At 38.3% G+C, this 13551-nt stretch overlaps 1 protein-coding gene across 1 annotated transcript in view; it reads right to left on the bottom strand.

Annotated features, from left to right (window-relative positions):
- Positions 1-13551, bottom strand: part of KCNU1 (potassium calcium-activated channel subfamily U member 1) — a 188971-nt gene that overhangs the window by 161787 nt on the left and 13633 nt on the right. The window contains exons 2-3 of the mRNA XM_073798726.1: positions 6992-7121; positions 647-761 (exon numbers count right to left, since the gene is read on the bottom strand). The gene's annotated coding sequence lies outside the window, so the exon portion shown is untranslated. The remainder of the gene's footprint in view (positions 1-646; positions 762-6991; positions 7122-13551) is intronic.

The following is a 13551-nucleotide window of genomic DNA, read 5'->3' as shown; positions in this document are numbered from 1 at the left end:
ACATGTGTTTCCTGATGGACATATTTGTTACACGCGGAGGAGGTGTAAGGAGGAGAGGATAAAAGGAAATTAGAGGCTTCTGATCAGAGTCCAGAATTCCTGTGGATTCAGGAATCTGGTCAATGTCTTTACAAAACACCACCTCACTCAAACCTCTATCAACAGCCTTGAAAAAGTAAAGCATCAGTATCCTAACAGACACAGGAAAGCAATCATGTTCTGGTACGTGGGCTTAATCGAAGGAAAAACTGTTCGGTGAGACTAAGTACCTACCCATTGCTGGAAGCCAGATGCTGCTTCTGAGCTAATGGCAATTGAAGAAATTCTCCTGAAGTGTAATGTGTTCTTTTATCTGCATGAATATTTCAAATCTCAAGTTTGATAAAACAGGAGGAATGCAACACAACTTTTGTGACTCTGCTGAATGCTGCCAATGCAGCAGCAAGCCTGATTACATAAAATACAGGGTTCAGGGCTGCGTGGAGAAAGTCATCCATATGTCCAGGTCCTCTCTTCTCCCTTCCTGCCTCCTCCTCTCTTCTTTTTCTTATTCTTCCCCTTCTTCCCTCGCATCACTTATCTTTCTCTGTGCAGAACAGCACCCCAAATAGAGTAACTTAAAACAACGAACATTTATTTAGCTTACAGTTCTGCGCATCAGCACTTCTGTACTCAGTTCGGTTCCTGAATGCACCTGTGGTCAGCTTCTGGCCAGTGAGCAGGCTCTGCTTCTGAGGGTTGGCTGCTTCTTAGCCGAGGTACTGGGGACAACAGAGAAACTATCTATTAATACACAGCAGGCCAGCCTCTGTCAGTTCACACGGTGGCTGGGAGGGTTCTGGGAGAGAAGGAGGCATGCAGGGCCTCTTGAGAAGTAAGCCCAGAACTGGTACGGCATCATTCCTGCCATGTTCTGTGGTCAAAGCAAGTACAGTCCAGATGCAAAGACTGAGGAATAGGTTCTGCCGCTTGCTGGAAGTCCTGTAAAGTCACACTGCAAAGAGGCATGGATAAAGGTCGGAGTGGAGGAGTACAGCAGTTTTTTTTTGGTAATCTAGCATCTCCCTCTTGCAGTTTTCATGAGTCTCTTGGTGACTTACAATCATTGCAGTACCTGAATGTGTAGGTGCTACAAGGAGTATCATGTTGCTATATTCAAGCTCCTTATCATCTACTGGGAAGAAAAACTTCAGCACCCCGCTTACAACCATCAGACACACACATGCTAGAGAGACGTGACTGCGAGGTTACAGGAAGTGGGGAGCGTTTGAACCACAATGAACTTTGCTTAGCTACTTCAGCTCCCTGTTTATTTCCACCACAGTCTACGCTCTTTTGAGGGGTCTTTCCAAATCCTCTTTAATCTTGTCCCACCCAACTTAGACAACCTCTTGAATTTTAAGCATGTTTTGTTAAAGATTTTGTTTTTGATGTGGCACATTTTTAAAGTCTTTGTTGAATCTGTTGCACTATTGCTTCTGTTTTCTGTTTTGTATTCTTGTCTGCGAGGCATGTGGGATCTTGGCTCCCCGACCAGTGATCGAGCCTGCACCCCCCGAGTTGGAAGGTGAGGTCTTAACCACTGGACCGCCAGGGAAGTCCCTAAGCATTTTATTTCTAACAATATTAAACACATTTAAAAGCAAGAAGAACGGTACAAGCATCCTCCATATCTCACCACCTAAATCAAACAATTGTCAACATTTTGCCATATTTGTGTCATATATACATGCTACACAGCTCACATACATAGATATATGTATAATATGAGAAAACATAAAATCCATATACAAATTTTAAAAATCAGACATTTTCCGCTGAGAGAAATTTATAGTTCTAAGTGCTTATATTAAAAAAGAACAAATGTCACAAATGAACAGCCTAACTTTATACCTTAAAGAACTAGAAAAAGGAGAAAAAACTAAACTCAAAGCTAGAAGGAAGAACATATTAAATATTAGAGCAGAGAGAAATAAAATAGAGAATAGAAAGACAACAGAGAAAATCAATGAAACCAAGATCCTTGTTTCTGCCTCAAAAAAATCAGAAAATTAACACTCTTTAGCTAGATTAACTTAACAAAAAAAGAGAAAAGTCTCCAGTAAATAAAATCAGAAACAAAAGTGGGGCCATTAATACTGACTTTACAGAAATAAAAATAGTCACAAGGGACTACTATGAAGAATTACATGCCAACAAATTTGATAACCTGCAAGAAAGGCACAAATTCCTAGATGCATACAATTTACTAGGTCTAATCATCGAGAAGTAGAAAATCTCAACAGACCACTAAGAAATAAGGATATATCATCAGCAATTTAAAAAAAAATTACAACAAACAAGTTTCGGGCCAGATGGCTTCACCAGTGAATTTTACCAAACGTTTGAAAAGAATTAACAGAATCTCAAATTCTTCCAAAATGTTGAAGGGGAGGGAACATTTCCTAATTCATTCTGTGAGGCCAGAATGACCCTGATTCCAAAGCGGGACAAAGACGCTACAAGGAAAGAAAACTACATACCAATATTGCTAATGAATACTGATCCAAATATTCCCAACAAAATACCAGCAAACTGAATCCAACAGCATGTTAAAAAGATATGCCCGTGATTAACAAGGGTTTATACCTGGAAGGCATGGTTGGTTCAACATACAAAAATTGATCGACGTGAAACACCACAATAACATAAAGAAAGAAAATTATTATTCAATAAAAACATTTGAAAAAACTCAACACACTTTCATGATAAAAACACTCAACTAACTAGGAATTGAAAGAAACTACCTTAAAATAATAAAATTCATTTATGAAAAACTCACAGCTAACATCACGCTCAATGGTGAAAGATGCAAAGTTCTTCCTCTTGCAGTAAGAATAAGACAAAAAGCCCTACCTTTGCCACTCCTATTTGACACAGGACTGGATGTCCTAGCCAGAGACACTGAGCAAGAAAAAGAAAGAAAGAAAAGTCATCCAAATTGGAAAGGAAAAAGTAAAATATCTCAGTTCACAGACAACATGATCTTATATGTAGAAAACACTAAAGATTTTTTAAAAACCTGTTAGAACTAATAAACTAATGCAGTGAAGTTGCAGGGTACAAAGTCAACATGCAAAAATCAGCTGCATTTCTGTATGTGGACAGTGAACAACCCAAAGAGGAAATTAAGAAACAATTACATTCTCAGGAGCAACCCTAAGGATAGAATACTTAAGAATAAACTTAACCAAGGAGTTAAGAGACTTGTACATTGAAACTACAGAACACTGCTGAGAGAAATGAAAAAAAACAAATGGAAAAATATTCTGTGTTCCTGGATTGGAAGGCTCTGTATTGTGAAGATGCCAATAGTACCCAAAGCAATCTATAGCCTCAACGCAATCCCTATAAAAATCCCAATGATGTTTCTTGCAGATGTAGAAAAATCTATTCTAAATTTTATATGGATTCTTAAGGCACCCTGAATACCCAAAACAATATGGAAAGAGAAGAGCATGACTGGCAGTCTCACATTTAAATGTCTGTCAGTAAGGGAGTGGATAAACGAAATATGTTTTTATATATGTAGAAAGGAATATTATTCAACCTTAAAAAGAAGGAAATTCTGACACACTCCATAACATGGATAATAAACCTTGATGACGTTATACTAAGTGAAATAAACCAATCACGAAAGGAAAAATATTGTATGATTCCACACATATGAAGTTTCTAGAATGGTCAAATTCTTAAAGGCAGAGAGTAGTATGGTTGTTCCCAGGGTCCTGGGGAAGGGAGGAACGGGAAGTCAAGTTTAGCGGCTACCAAGTTTCAGTGTGGGATGATGCAAGCGAGTTCTAGTGATGGGTAGTGGTGAGGGCTGCACAACAATGCTGAATGGACTTAATGCCATTGAACTGTGTGCTTAGAAATGGTTAAAACAATACATTTTATGTCATGTAAATTTTATCACAATTTTAACAAAATAGCTCATTGGTGATGCTGAGTACTTTATATTGCATCATATCAGGAGGCACAAAATGACCAGTTGCCTCATTACTCATGAGAGTGACAAACAGATTTCTCCATTGTAAAGGTACATTTTCCCCTTTACAACTGGGAATTAATCAGGGTGGCAGTATTTTCAGCACACCCACTTTTCACTTAATGATTTTAGCATTCACCAAGGATCCTTGCCTGACTCGAGTATCTATTTGGAGCTATTCAATGGTGGTGTTTTTCTCCCTGTCATTTCATCTATAATCATTAGCTGATTTTCTTTTATAATAAAATAGTGTTTCCTCACCAATTAGGGCCATTTGGTGACATTTCATAGTCACTAAAATAAAAGTATAACTGCCTAATTCTTTCTTACTAATTTACTTTTAAAGAAGTTGGTGTAACTGTCATCTCCAGTGAAAGCTTTTTTTTAATGTGTGTGTAATTTCAAATTCAAATTTCAATCCACAATGAGATATATATACATGTATATATCTATCTACCTATCTATCTGTGTGTGTGTGTGTGTGCGTGTGTGTGCGTTTCAGTGGACTGAAATTGTATATGTTCAACATGCTGCAATGAAATGCATTTATTAGTATTACTTTTGCTCATATTGTTTCAAGTTTTGTCAATAGAAGCCCTTTCAACTGGGTCCTGGGTCCTTCTGACAGAACTCCATTGGTCTTTGAATGCCTCTTTGCTTTCTGGTACAAAAATATGTCCCAACACCTTGTACTTTCCCTATCAGATCTGAAGGCAGTCATTTTAAGAAAAGAACTCCGTCCCCTTTAGAGGAGAATAGTATTTAGAAAACAAACTTTGGATACGAGTGGTACTCAGTTCTACTTGGATATTACTGCTCATCAGCCCTTCCATGAATGCATTATTTTTTTTTTTAAATCTTGAGTTTATATAATTTTCAAGTTTAACATAACAAAAGATTTAACTTAATTTCTTGAACTTTAGATTTGCATCTCTTTTCCCATACATTGAAATCATGACATATAATATGGAAATGACTATGTGTAGCATAATACAATATTCACAAGAAAGTTTCAAAATCATAAAATAAAATAAATATTACCACGGGTCTAAAACTACTGAAGAAAGTTTAAGATTTCTTTGTACTTCTTTTTAAAATAGGTTTATCAGTTTTTTAAAATTGTGGTAAGAACATTTAACATGAGCTCTACCCTCTCAGCAAATGTTTCGGTGTATAAGGCGGTATTGTTAATTACAGGCACGATGCTATAATGATTCTGTTGTGACATCTCTTAGTAAACTTCATACAGACTTAGCTTAGCCATGAAGTATGCCAAGTTTTCTCCAGAAATCTTCAGCCTTTTTTGTGTTACTCAGAGTGCCTGTTGAACACATACTTATGAACTGTAGGACATCATAACTCTCTGTCTCAGGGTAGCCCCTACTTCTCAATAACCTGTTTCGCTGTGTAACCCGTGAGAAGAAGGGCTCATCAGTCCACACCTGACATCCTCTGTTGCATCTGTTCTTAGGAATCTAGAATTGAAATCCACATGATTGATTTCTACCTTAAAATATCTCAGCATTGTGAATCCTAAAGATTTTCTGAGCTTCAGGTTATCAAACTCTCTCTGTTCTTCTACTGTTAATTGACAGAGCAATTCTCATGAATCCTCACTGAGCCCAAACTGCCTAGTTCTGGGAATATAAGAAATCTTTAAAGTGATTGGATCATACTGGTTCAGTAACACTCACACATGCAAGCACAGGCCTCTACCAAACATTGACTCAAACACTGACTATCTTGCTGAAATAGTGTTTCTAATTTGAGAAGGGAATCACATTTGAATTATTCCAGTGACTTATATCAATACAGTAGAATCCTTGGCTTGTTAAAATATATTTTACATTTTAGGTTTCAGGAATTTTGTTCTTTTCAATATTTACTGCTTTAAACTTTAAGCAAAGAATATCTTAAAGCAAATTCTCTTTTTTTTTTTCTGGGAAAATGTATGTATTTTAAACCAAGAGTTCATTGTTTTGGACATGAACGGGGGTTCCCAACTCTTCTTATCAAGCGTATAATCTCGACTATATGTGGAACTTAAAAACCTTGACCTCATAGAAACAGAAAGTTTCAAAATAATAAAATAAAATAAATATTACCACGGGAATAAAACTAAATAAATAAATATCACCATGGGAATGGTGATTGCCAGGGCTTGAGGAGTTGGGGAAATGGCGAGATACTGGTCAAAGGGTGCAAACTTTCAGTTATAAGATGAATAAGATCCAGGGCTCCAGGGTACAGCGTGGTGACCATAGTTAACGATACTGTATTGGATACTTGAATTTTGCTATGAAATTAGAGCATTAATGTTCTCACCATAACAACAGAAACAACAAGAAGAAAATGGTAATTACGTGAACTAACCTTGTTAACTAACCTTACCGTGGTAAGCATTTAGCAATATATACATGTATCAAACCATCACCTCGTACACCTTAAACTCACACAATGTCATTATGTCAATTATACCTCAATAAAGCTAGAAAAACAGAATTCGGGAAACTTAAGGAAGAGGTAAACATAATTATTAATTCGGTCAACATTAAGGGATACTGCATTATAAAAGCTTATAACTCAACCAGAGACAGTGTGATCTCAAAGTCCTGAGTATTATTTCTTTAATAAAGAAGAAATCTTTCAATTCAGTCCCTCCACGCCACCACCAAAAAAATACAAGAATCGACTCCTGGTAGGGGCTGCCCATGTTCTGAGGAACAGAAAATCTATATACACTGCATTTGTTGATGCTGTCAGCTTGATTACTCTACAAATGTGATTGAAGTCCAAATGAATTCTGAGTCTGAACAAAATGCAAGACCAGAAAGTATTAGGTGACAGGAAAACTCAAAACTGGCTTCTGGTCTGGCAACTGTTCTGGATTATGATTTCTTCTGGATTGGGCTACATCCTGAATAAACCCCAAATCCCATTTTATGCAAGAAGCTAAGCTCCTACCTTGGTCTTCCATGTCCTTTGTTTTGCAGTTCAAAGTCAGGAGACAAATGAGGAGGATTAAATCCATTCAAAGCATGTGAAGAGAAGAGACCATTTTTTTCCCAGTGCATTTTTTAAAGGACGATAAGACCTATTAAGAGAGATTTGTATTCTGTCAGATTTATCTGAGAGAATGATATTCAACATTTCAACCCATTTCTGCTAACATTTCTGAAGAGAATTTTTCCCCTTTAACATAGGGAGCTCATCTCTTTGGTTTAAAATCTTATGATGATGCCACAGACATCTGATGGACTAAATTAAACAAAGGAAAGAAACATTCCTTAAACAGGATTATCTACAGAGTTGTGACTGAATATATATTACTTTACTATTTTAAACTTTACTTCACGCTTCTTCTATGCCACATATATTTTCTTCCTACTCATGCAGTCTCGAATTACAATGTGGAACACGGAACAGATCTTCTGGAATCCAGGAGGCTGCAGGTGCAGCAATAGACATTTCTCCTTGTTATGTAAGTTTCTTCTTTCCCATTCTCAGCCCCTGGGCTTTGAGGTGACTAGAGAGTCCAGTGGAGCTTCTGAGGACAGAATATGACCATGGTCCATGCATTTCCTTCAAGTTGGAAGGACAACCAGGGAGCTGTTGGTAGCCACGGAGCTCCTGATTCTCCCCCGGGGAGCAGGTTAATCCTGGCAGAAATCTCTAGAGAGTGACTTGAAATCCTAACAGCCCTATTCTCTCCATGACATTTTATTCACCAGTGAGCACCTGTGGACTAAGAGATTTCTTTCTTGGGTTCTCTTCTTAAATTTAACATCTCTCGTAAGAATTAATTGCAGCAACTCAACACTAGCAAGTCACCAATGAATTACACAGCTATTTTCTGGGAAATTATAGAACAGAGTTCAAGGGAAAATTAGAGTGATGGATTCTGAGTGGAGGAGCCTGCGTCACCATCTCAGGAGGGCTCTGGTACAGGTGACCCGCATACAGACAGCATCGGCAAGTGGAGATGAGCCAGTCAGAGGAGGGAGAGACAGAAACTTTCCAAAGACAAATCAGGCGGTTGTTGCCCCCTCCATGGGGCTGTGCGCTGCACGCATGTGATGTTTGTGTAAAGTGGAGTGGGGTGCAGAATGGCTTTTTCCTACCAGCCCATAAATCAGGGGGCAAAGCCATCAGCCTAGGAGAGGAAAGGGCCTTTACCTTAATTTCATTTTCTTCCAGAGGATATGGCCATCTTTGTTTAATCCTGTGGACAAGTTCCTCCTAATTCACCACTGTGGACACTTGCAGTGGCTTAAGAGTAGAAGAGAACTGAAGAACTATGAACAGTGATGCAGGAATATCACATTTCAGAAAACTGTGGTAAGAGGTGAAAGAAATGTTGAGACCCTCAGCTCAGGCGGACGGCAGGGCGCATGTCAGTGACCTTATGACACTGGGGGACCCCTGGGCTGCCCCCTCCTGCCTCTCTGCTCTTCTCAAGCATGGGCCTAGCTGCCCCTTTGCCTCACTACTTTTCATGCCTGCTACGTCCCCCGACCTGGACAGCAGCCTGTTTTTCTGTAGTTAGAAGGTGTAGATCTGTTCCAGCCCCGCCTCTGACTCATTCCCAATGTGTACCTTTAAGGGACTATCTTCGTCTCTTTGACAGATGGTACCAAGTGTTCATCACTCATGTTTTGGAGACATCGGCGTCCTATTCCTATCATCTGAATAGTGTTTTCTGGTTAACCAAGTCTTTTTAATAGTTCTTTCTTTCCTTTCTGCCCTTGTTCCCCCCAATTGGGGTATACTGAAATGTTTTCTGAATTCGTCTTTAACATGCTCTGTTCCATCAAAATCTATAAATCAGGTAAATATAAGCAATGAAACTAAAATGGCATATTTTACTCCATGTGTGCTTTATATTATTTTCTGTGACTGATGGATTGATTGATGTATTTTGGGCTTTAAACAAACAAAACTTTTCCTATTGCAGATCCATGGCTTTATTGTGTTTTCCTTTAAAGATTTAATAAAATCCTGCCTTTTAGCACTTGGTTTGGAGCTCCCAGCCCGATAACAAAACAAAACAAAAAACCTATTAACTTTGTTCAAAATTGTTACAATATAAGTTTCTCCCTCAAATAGATATGCTGCTCCAGACTGAATAGTCGCCCTGGAAAACTTTACAGCCCTGCTAGACAGCTGTCAGCAGTGAGAAGTAAGGGGATTTAAGCTCAGGAAGTGAGAACATATTGACATCAACCACAGTATCGTGAAGCTGATGAGAACTTGCCTCTTTAATATTCAGAGCAATGGGCCTGACATGAAGGAAAAAAAAAACACATATATTTTCCCAGTAAATGGGACAAATTACCCCTTGGATCTAAAATCACACCCATTCACATTGACCTGGATGATAAGGTAGAACTTCCAAATCAGCCCGAGGAAGACAGTGAGCGAAATTGTTAGTGTTGATATTTTCCAACTATTCTCAGTATGAATGTACCTTAGAATTCTTGAACGTATACTTAGTGCATTTGACTTTGCATTTTCCTCCAAAGAAAATTATCACTATTTACCAATATTTATGGCATTATGAAATAAACAGGAATTGGGTCAGCCTCCTTCATACTTTGGGATCTAGCATGGTATTATATGTTTGTTAGAGATTGCTAATTCCCTTCCCCCAACATCTGGTCTCCTCTTGTTTAAATAGGGAACTCTGATTTTCAGCTGAGCACACTGCAGCCCAGAATAAAAGACTCTACCCCCAACCTTCTGTACCAGCTAGAAATGGCAAAGGGATGAATCTTTACCAGGAAGATGTATGTGGAAATGTGTGGAATTGTGGAAAGGCTACTTGAAAAGTGCTGTCTCAGATGAGAGAGGACCCCTCTGCGCTCTTCTGTCATTTCTCCTTCTTCTTACTCAACACAGTCATGCACATCACAAGGTGACCTTGGAAAAAAAAAAAAAAAACCCAAGAAAAAAAAAAGCATAGGCTGAAAATGGTGAGATGAAAAGTCAGGAGACCAAAGTCCTGATAGTGCTGTGGAACTCCCTCCCAGCCCAGAGCTGCTGACTCAGGACTTTCTCTATGCAAGAAAGAAATTTCTCTCTTATTTAAGCCACTGGTTGGTTGTTTGCTACATGAAGGTAAATCCTAAATTTTAAATATAAAGAATATCAGTAACAGTGCTGTGAAGGGTCATACTGGAGCTTGAAAGAAGAGGAAATTCAGTAATACTGATCCTGTCTTTATTTAAAAGTTCTGACGTTTTGTTTACATGGATTTTTGACATACATTTTGATTTTTTAAATATTGCACTGGGATTCCCACTTCTGAGAAGATAAGTTAGACAATTTCCCCTATTCCCCCTAAGTACAACTAAAAACCTTTGTGTTATATGTAATTATATGTAAAGAACGGACTTTGGATCATACTGATGTGTCGATGTAAGTTCGCCAACTGTAAACAATGTACCCCTCTGGGGGGGATATTGATAAAGGGAGAGGCTGTGCGTGTGTCAGGATAAGGAATATATGGGAATCTCTGTACCTTCTACTCACTTTTGCTGTGAACTGAAAACTGCTCTAAAAAATAAAGTCTGTTTTCAGAAAACCTGATAGAACTGAAAGGAGAAATAGAAGACATAATTATACGTGGAGAAATCAACACCCTTCTTTTAATAATGAATAAAATGCTTGGACAGAAAATCAGCATGAATGTAGAAAAACTCAACATGACCAACGATCAGGATAGAATCCATTTTCATAGAAAATAAACCACATTTGGGCCATAAATCCAGCATCAATAAATTTAAAGAAAAATTAATTCAGACTGCATTGTCCAACTACAAATGAATTATATATAACCCCTAATATACTTATTAAAATCAATATATTTAGCTCTCCTCATTCTCCAAATTCTTTCCAAAGATAATAAAAATTAAGGACATGCCTTTTGGGACTGATTTAAAAATTAATCAATTAGTAAGTATTATTTAATAAAAATGTCACATTAATTGTATTTAGTGTGTACAACATGCTAGTCAATGTATGCATGTTAACTATTTTAAAAGTTTTAAACAAACCTTCACAGAGGACATTTGCCACTTAAGGTAGTAAATCGGGAGGAGATATCAAAATTCACTGCTGTGTGTCGTAATACCCAACTCTAAACAGCTGCATCAGATAGAAGATATGAACTTTGAATGATCCCAGTGTTCTAGATACTTACAGACCTAACTGAAGACACTGTCCATAAAAATGAACAATGAGGCTTATTTCAACCAATTGTGCTGGATCCATGGGCTCATTCTGTTCTATCTACAATGCTAGTCTTCAGTTAACAAGTATCTGACACAGCCACCATTAACTCTGACTTTCAGGCACTTAAAATCCCTTTATTTCTTTTTCTATCCGATGAACAACTAAGTGAATTTCTTCACTGCTGTATGTTCCCTTGTTGGCAAGTTAACAGAGGCAGATGTGCAACTTTTAAAAACGATAGTTTTTCCTTCTCTTCTTCAGTGCATCAGATTCTTAGCCCAAAGCTCTTGTATTCATCCTATACTGCCTCTGTGTGCCCAGCATTTTCATGGGCTATGAATAACGCACATATTTATGAACTCCAGTCCTGACCCCTCATGAGGCTATTCATCTGTTGAAGTAAACAGAGATGAAAATAATAACATGAAAAATATTTGAAGAAAACAGAAGATGTAACTGCTGAAGAGTGGAAGATGCTGAAAGCACTGGGGCCTTTACAGTAGAAGAAAAAGAGCAAAGAAAGAGACTCCAGGCAGGGATGTAGAAAATAAGTAACACCAAGTGCACTAATGTTCCTGTATCAGAGGTTGATCAAGTTGTGGGGTCAGGTGTGGCTGAAGTTAGCATAAGGGATTGGTACTTTATTCTCCGACCTGATACACCAGGGGAATGTGCCCTATTCATCTCAATAACAGAAGCCGACAACAGTGGTCCTCAAAAAAGGGCTAGGATGGGAGAGGAGGTTAAAAACTGACCACAGATTCACTGCCATAAGTCAGGGGGATCTACTGGAGACCTTTGAACTGGGAGTGATGTGTAGTGACAGTGGTGTTTTTAAGAGATTAATAAGAAAAGTAGAAGAGGGGCAGTAGGAAGAGGGATGAAAAAATGATTATGTATTTTAATCAAACCCCAAATTTGTTCTGAGTTGCTTACGTTGTTCAAAGAAGTAGAGTGTGGAATTAGACGTGCTGAAGTGAAATGAAAGAAAGAAGTCCTCTGATGGAATGTGAGCTCTGTGACACAGAGCTGGGGCGTCTTTCCACAGCTCTGTCTGGAGAGCTTGGGTCAGTGCCTGGCACACCACAGATACACAATAAATATTTTTTTAAATAAATGAAAGTTAAATGATTGAATTAAAACAACACTGGAGAACTTCTGGGTTGGGTTTGTAATATGAGAATCTGGCAAATCCAGGAAAGTTAAATTATCCTACATTGGGCTTTCTTTGATACTAGTGTCCCTAGTTATCTGAGTGGGAACTAAATTTGAGGAAACAGAATCTTTTAATTTTTAAGTTTTGAGTATCTTACCCCGATTCTGAGATTTTATCTTATGATGGAGAGTTAGAAAGTGTTTTAACAACTAAAACTAGTAGTTTCAGCAAAAGTCAGGTCCCTGAGTCATCCAAGCTACTGCCCTGATGTTGAGACTACTTGCTCAGAAATAAAAAGGCATTTAATGTTCAGGATCTGATCTTGGATTAGATCAGCATGATCCATACAACTACTGACCTAAAAACCTTTCCTTTCATAGCAAGCTCACCTGAATTCACTAGTATTCAACCTCGTACACAAGAATCACCTGGGGAACTTCAACCACCCGTGCCTGCAGCCACCCTCAAGTATCCAGGTATCATTTGGTTTGGAAGTGGGGCCTGGACATCAGTATTTTTTGAAAGTTGCCAGGAGATTCTAATACGAAGCCATAGCTGAGGACCATTCCCAGGTAACTTCACCTCCTGATACGCCACCTTCCTAGTGCACACACCAAACTGCACCACGTGCTTCATTCTTCTCTGAAGGCACCAAGCCCTTTTACGTTTTTGTGTCATTACTCATACTGTCCCTTGTCATTCTTACTTCATCCAGTGAATAAAAGTTTATCGTCTTTGCGACCTGGATTAAATCCAGTTCCTCCGTGACAGCTACTCTGTTCGCGCGGCCAACTCTGGCTTAACCCATTCCTCTCTATTTGATGTCACCACAGCTCTCAGCTGACTTGTTTACTGTTGTTCATTTAATTTCCTCAGTAGGTTCTGAGCTTGCTGAAGGCAAGAAACACAGTGCATTTCCTGTAGCATCCTGATCGCTTGTCAACAATGGTAAACAATTAATATGTATTTGATGGAACGAAAATTGAGAATATAATACAGAGTAATTTCCACGTTATGTTAAAGTTCCATCCAAAGTTTTGTTTTAAAGCATCCTTTGTATGCATTTTATATATCACGACACAGAACTGAAAACTGAAGGTCCTATTTTCTGGTCTGGGAAACCCTTAGATTTCCC

The sequence above is a fragment of the Tursiops truncatus genome, chromosome 21 (assembly GCF_011762595.2).
Source record: "Tursiops truncatus isolate mTurTru1 chromosome 21, mTurTru1.mat.Y, whole genome shotgun sequence".
Lineage (NCBI taxonomy): Eukaryota > Metazoa > Chordata > Mammalia > Artiodactyla > Delphinidae > Tursiops > Tursiops truncatus.
This window is presented reverse-complemented; position numbering and strand designations above follow the sequence as displayed.